Below are 5534 nucleotides of genomic sequence, written 5' to 3'. Positions count from 1 at the left end.
TTGGTCCAGGAGGAGAGGATGGATGGGGGAGGAGGAAGGTGGGGTGGAGGGCAGTGGGGGAAGCTGACACCTGTTGGATTTGATCTCTCTTTACTGAAGTAGATTTGGAGCTTGTCATCAGTGGGGGCGGGATAGAGATTAAGGGCTTCAGGAGAGGACGGAACAAGAGAAACACTTGGCATTGTTTGTAAGCTAAGGAGTCAGGAAGTCAGTTGCCTGAGAGTGGTTTGCTGAATACAGCCCCGTATGTAGTTATACCACTCCCCTCCCTTTCTCTCTCCCCTCCTCTTCCAGCTCCCTATTCCCTGAGCTCACAGTGGGAAAGGAGAACCTGTGGTTTGGAAGCTGGAGGCAGGGAGCCCAGATCTCTGCCCCACCTCCACCTCCTGATACCACTGCAAGAGCAGCCCCAGCCTGTGCATCTGGCCTTGGACTGAGGCTCAGGTGGGAGGAGGCAAAATCTGGTGATTTGGAATCTCCTCCCAGAAAGGCCAACTCTCAAACCAGGCTCTTGGGGAAAGGTGGAGTCTGGGAACAGAGCAACAACCCCCAAAGACTTAACGACTAAGTGGTCTTGCTCTTCATTTCTTATCCTCTTCCATGGGCACAGTGCATGTCACTGAGTCTCCCTGGTCAGTTGGGGAGCCCAATGTGTCCAAGCCTTTAAATTAACCAAACCGTGGGCCTAAATTTAGGTTTTCTAAGATTTAGAGTTGGAAGGGGCTTTAGAAATTATTTAGTCCCCACCCCCGGACCCCCAATAAATAGATAGGAAAATTGAGGAAAGGAAGGAGGCAATAATTTATTAAGTGCCTAGTAGGTGCCAAACTAAGCACTTTACCAATATATTTCATTTGAATCTCATGACAAACCTCGGGGCTCAGAAAAGAAGTGACTTTCCCAAGGTCACATGGGATGCCAACATCCAGTATTGTTTATTCTATACTATGGTTGCTCTCCGTGGGGAAGTGGTTTTTTGTTTTGCTTTCTTTCAATGCAAGGATATTGGCCCATGGGGGAAAACTGATGAAAAGTCATTTAATTTAGTTTTTTTCCCTTCTCCTTAGAAATACAAAACAGGAAATTTACCTTCATTTAAAACGGGCAACAGAACACAAAGCCTTATGAGTATAACAAATACTAAAATACATAGTAAAAATACCAAATAGATTAAATATACTAAATATTATAACTAAATATACTAAAAGATATATACTTTAGTTCCACCTTATGCCTAGTTAAGGTGAGAGTAGAAATGGGGTTGGGGATGGAAGAAAAGAAAGAATGAATGGGAAAGAAAGAAAAGCAGAAGGAAAAGATAAAAATGGGAAGATGGAAAGAGAGAGATACTCATTAGATTTGAAGGCAACAACTGGAGACATTACCCTAGCTAGAGGCTATAGTATTTTATCACCCCTTTTCTATTGGTTATATCTTATTGACCACTATTGCTAGCTCTTCAAATGCTCTACTACTTAAACTTTTTGATTATACAATCTGGGTGGAAATTATTTTCTAGGCCCCAGCAGCAGCTTCCTGAGCAAAAGATAACTCCAAGATATGTACAAAATCAAGTTGAGGGTCTAGATATCCTTCACCTGGGTTAAGGGAAATTTTAAAAGTTTTAAAGCTGGATAGAACTTTAGAGATCACCTAGTCCCAAATATTTATTTTACATAAGAGAAAGCTAAGCACCTTGGAAGTACAGTTCTTTCCCAAGGCTGAGGACCTTCTGAGATCTTTGGACTTTTGCTCACTGAATCAATGAGCTTAAAAAGAATTTTTTCTATGATTTTTTTTCCAAACCAAAGAAGGTTCATTAGTGAGTAGGAAGAAGTCCTTAGAAGATATTTTCTATAGAGAACCACTATCCAAAATGGAATATAAGAATCTAGAAAGGGAAATTCCAACTTCAGAGGTTAGTAGTAATACTCCTAGCCTGGGTTTTTTGGATTATTTTTTACCTATGAAGGCAAAGGTTCAGAACATCAGTCAGTTAACAGGAATTTATTAAGCACTTGATATGTGCCAGGCAATCTGCTAATTTCTGGGAATAAAAAGACATTTCAAGGGAGTTACATTGTCAGTGGGAATTGGTGACTGTCCTTGAAGGCCCAGGTTGGGCTTATTCAAGGGAAGAAAAAAAAAAAAACAGAAAAAAAGTCCCCAGCCCAGGACCAGTAACCATGTCTGCAGGGCACCAGTAAAGAACATAAATGATATTTATTATTTTTCACTAAATAACTACCTGAGGGCTATTGTTAGCCAATCAATCAGTGCTGGAAAGTCAAATGTTGCTACATTTGCCTAAATGAGAAAAAAGACCAGTCTGGATTAGTTTAAATCCTGATTTGTGAACTACAACTTTGGAAAGAAATGAATGTCAAGTACATGCAGTAAGGGAATTTGGTGAAGTGAGTTACCTTGTAGAGATGAGGGAATCGAGGTACCTTGCTTTAATGAATAGATGAGAAGACTTTGTAATTAGCATCTCAGTTGTTTGAAGGATGCTAGGAAACAGTTTGTTAATGTAGTAAAAAAAATCTTCCTGCAGCCTGTTTTACACTTTAATTTGCTTAACTTACTAGTATTTTCTTGATGGGTAGCCTTAGCCCCTGTCTAAATAAGCAAGAAAATTCCATATTAGTGGAGTCTGAATGAATGAGATCTTTCTTTGCTTGTAAAAATGTAAATCAAATAATTTGGCTTAAAAAAAATTCTTTCTGATCCAATAATGTGCCGTGCTTTGCCCTCTCTAACCCACATCCTTATTTTCCTTCATTCGCTCTTCCTCCTGCCTTGTTGTTGTTCAGACATGTCCAACTCTTGACCCCGTGGATCATGGACTGCCAATACCGTCCATGGTATTTTCTTGGCAAAGATACTATCGTGGTTTGCAATTTCCCTCTCCAGAGCTCATTTTGCAGATGAGAAAACTGAGGCAAACATAGGTTAAGTGACTTTCCCAGGGGTCACATAGTTAATAAGTATCCAAGATCGGATTTGAACTCAGGTCTTACAGACTCCATACCCAGTGCTCTATCCACTAAACCACCTAATTCCTTCCTACCCATTGTTATTTAGTTATGCCTTAGCCATTGACCAATCCTCCTTTTTCTGCCATCTCACTAGGCTCATACAACTTTAGTCTGTCTCCATCAAACACCCCTTAAGTTCTCCCCAGGTCCATTTCCAAAATAAAGGAAAGAGAGAGAGAGTAACTATTTGATTTCTCTAGTGCTGTGGACTAGGAATAAAGAGATGTGGATTCTAGTCCTGCCTGGGCCATCAAGTGCCACATAACTCTGTGAAAGTTATTTCCCTTTTTTCAACCCCAGATTCCTCTTCCTGTAAAATGAAGGCGTTGGACAGGGTGGTCTCTAAAATTTCTTCAGACTCTGAGCTTCTTAAGTTTGGTTTTTGCTCTATGTCCACTCTGGTTTCATTTACACCCTGAAAACAGCAGAAAATCGGGTTTGAATCCTAAATCTGCTATTTACTATCTAGGTGACCTCAGTAGGGTTTGTTTTTTTGTTTGTTTTTGCCGGGCAATGAGGGTTAAGTGATTTGCCCAGGGTCACACAGCTAGTACGTGTCAAATGTCTGTGGCCGGATTTGAAGTCAGGTCCTCCTGACTCCAGGGCCGGTGCTTCATCCACTGTGCCACCTAGCTGCCCCTTTTCAGTAGGTATTTTAACCTCTCCGGGCCTCGGCTCCATGAACATCCCTTCCTGACCTGAATTCCATGTTCCTATGACCTCATCCAGGGCTAGTTTTGGGGTCTCCTATCTTTGTGTCTTTGTGTTGGAACCTCCCTCTCCACCCATGCCCGGAATCCTCTCATCTCCATTTTTTAGTTTCCTCAGCTTCTTCCAGGACTCATCTCAAATCTGACCTTCTGCAAGACATTTCCTATCCCTCCAGTGGTCAGGGCCTTCCCTCTGAAGTCATTTCACATCTACTCTGTATGGGTCTTGTATGCATCTAGTTAACTACATGTCACCTCCTCCATCGAAATGGGAGCTCCATAAATACAGACAATACCTGTCTTTTCATCCCCCGAGGGCTTGGCACAGTGTCTGGCATGCAGTAAGTAGCTAATAAATGCTCATTGGCTTTCTGATAATTATTTATTCTCTGCCTCCTTATTCCTCCCCCTACTTTCACAAATTCTTCATTTCATTGCTTTTTTCTTTTTTAATCAAGAGCTATATTGTCTCCAGGCTCCTCATTATTGTTTGATAAAATTTAGTCCAACACACAGTTATGGAGTACCTATGATGTTATGCTGGGTACTGGAATGCCCACTGAAAATATGGGGAACTTAGTTTTGTTCCAAAACACATGCCACAGCCAGCCAATGGAGGCCAGTGCCTGGGCTCATTCCTAGTTATAATAAACACGTTTTGGTTGGTATGTGGCCCAGTGTTCATTTGTCACCCTGGGTAAGTAATTTAACCCACAAGGGACCACATGGTATAGTGGACAGGGCCCTGGACTTGGAGTCTTGAAGACCTCTCATGTGTACTAGCTGGTTTTTTGTTTTTTTGTTTTTTTTTTGCGGAGCAATGGGGGTTAAGTGACTTGCCCAGGGTCACACAGCTAGTAAGTATCAAGTGTCTGAGGCTGGATTTGAACTCAGGGCCGGTGCTCTATCCACTGTGCCACCTAACTGCCCACCCTGTACTAGCTGTTTGACCCTGGTTAAGCAAGTCACTTAATATCTCTGGGTCCCAGCTTCTTCATTCATAAATGAGGTGGTTGGTCTTGAAGGACTAAAAACGTCTCTTCCAGCTCTAATTCTATGACTTTCTAGTCTGCTATGACCCAGGATTTCTCTCTTAAGGTACATATTGATAAAGCACAAGCAGCCTTGGGAGTTGGGTTCTACAGCTCTTGTTATCCCCAGTTTTGAGATGAAGAAGATGAAGCCTGGGGAGGTTTTGACTTCCCTATCATCACTTAGCTACTAAGTGCCTGAGGTGGGATTTGAACCCAGGTCTTCTTAACCCAAGGCCAAATATGGTAGCTTCTTTGCCAGGATCATTTTCCTTGTTCTAGATGGACCAATCAACATGCATTTACTGATCATCTACTCTGCGCCAAACATTGTGCTGGTGTTAGGAATGAAGTAGTCTCTGCCTGACTTAGTACCCTAGTCTGACAGAGATCGCGAATTCTTCCCAGATTCTGGCCCCACCCCAACCCCCCGCCCCCCCCAAAAAAAAGCTAGGAAAAAAGCCATGCAGGCTTCTTGAAGAAGAGATCAACATTCCCAGTGAAGAATGAGGTTTTCCAGCTCCAACTTCCAAAGGTTATTCAAAGTGTTAGTAAAGTGAGAGGGGAAGAAAAAAAATCAAGAAAATTGATGGGAAGTGTTTGGCTCTGAGGCTTTCTGAGGTCCACTCCCAAATTGGGCCTATGACAGCCCTGACTCTCTTCAGTCCCTTTGATGTGGGCTACCTGGACTCTGGGCTAAGCCAGACTTGGCAGAAGGGACCAAGGGAGGCTGTGTGGTCTGGTGGAGGGCCGAG

Source organism: Dromiciops gliroides, chromosome 3 (assembly GCF_019393635.1).
Source record: "Dromiciops gliroides isolate mDroGli1 chromosome 3, mDroGli1.pri, whole genome shotgun sequence".
Lineage (NCBI taxonomy): Eukaryota > Metazoa > Chordata > Mammalia > Microbiotheria > Microbiotheriidae > Dromiciops > Dromiciops gliroides.
The sequence above is the reverse complement of the archived record's forward strand: the minus strand, read 5'-3'. Positions refer to the sequence as shown.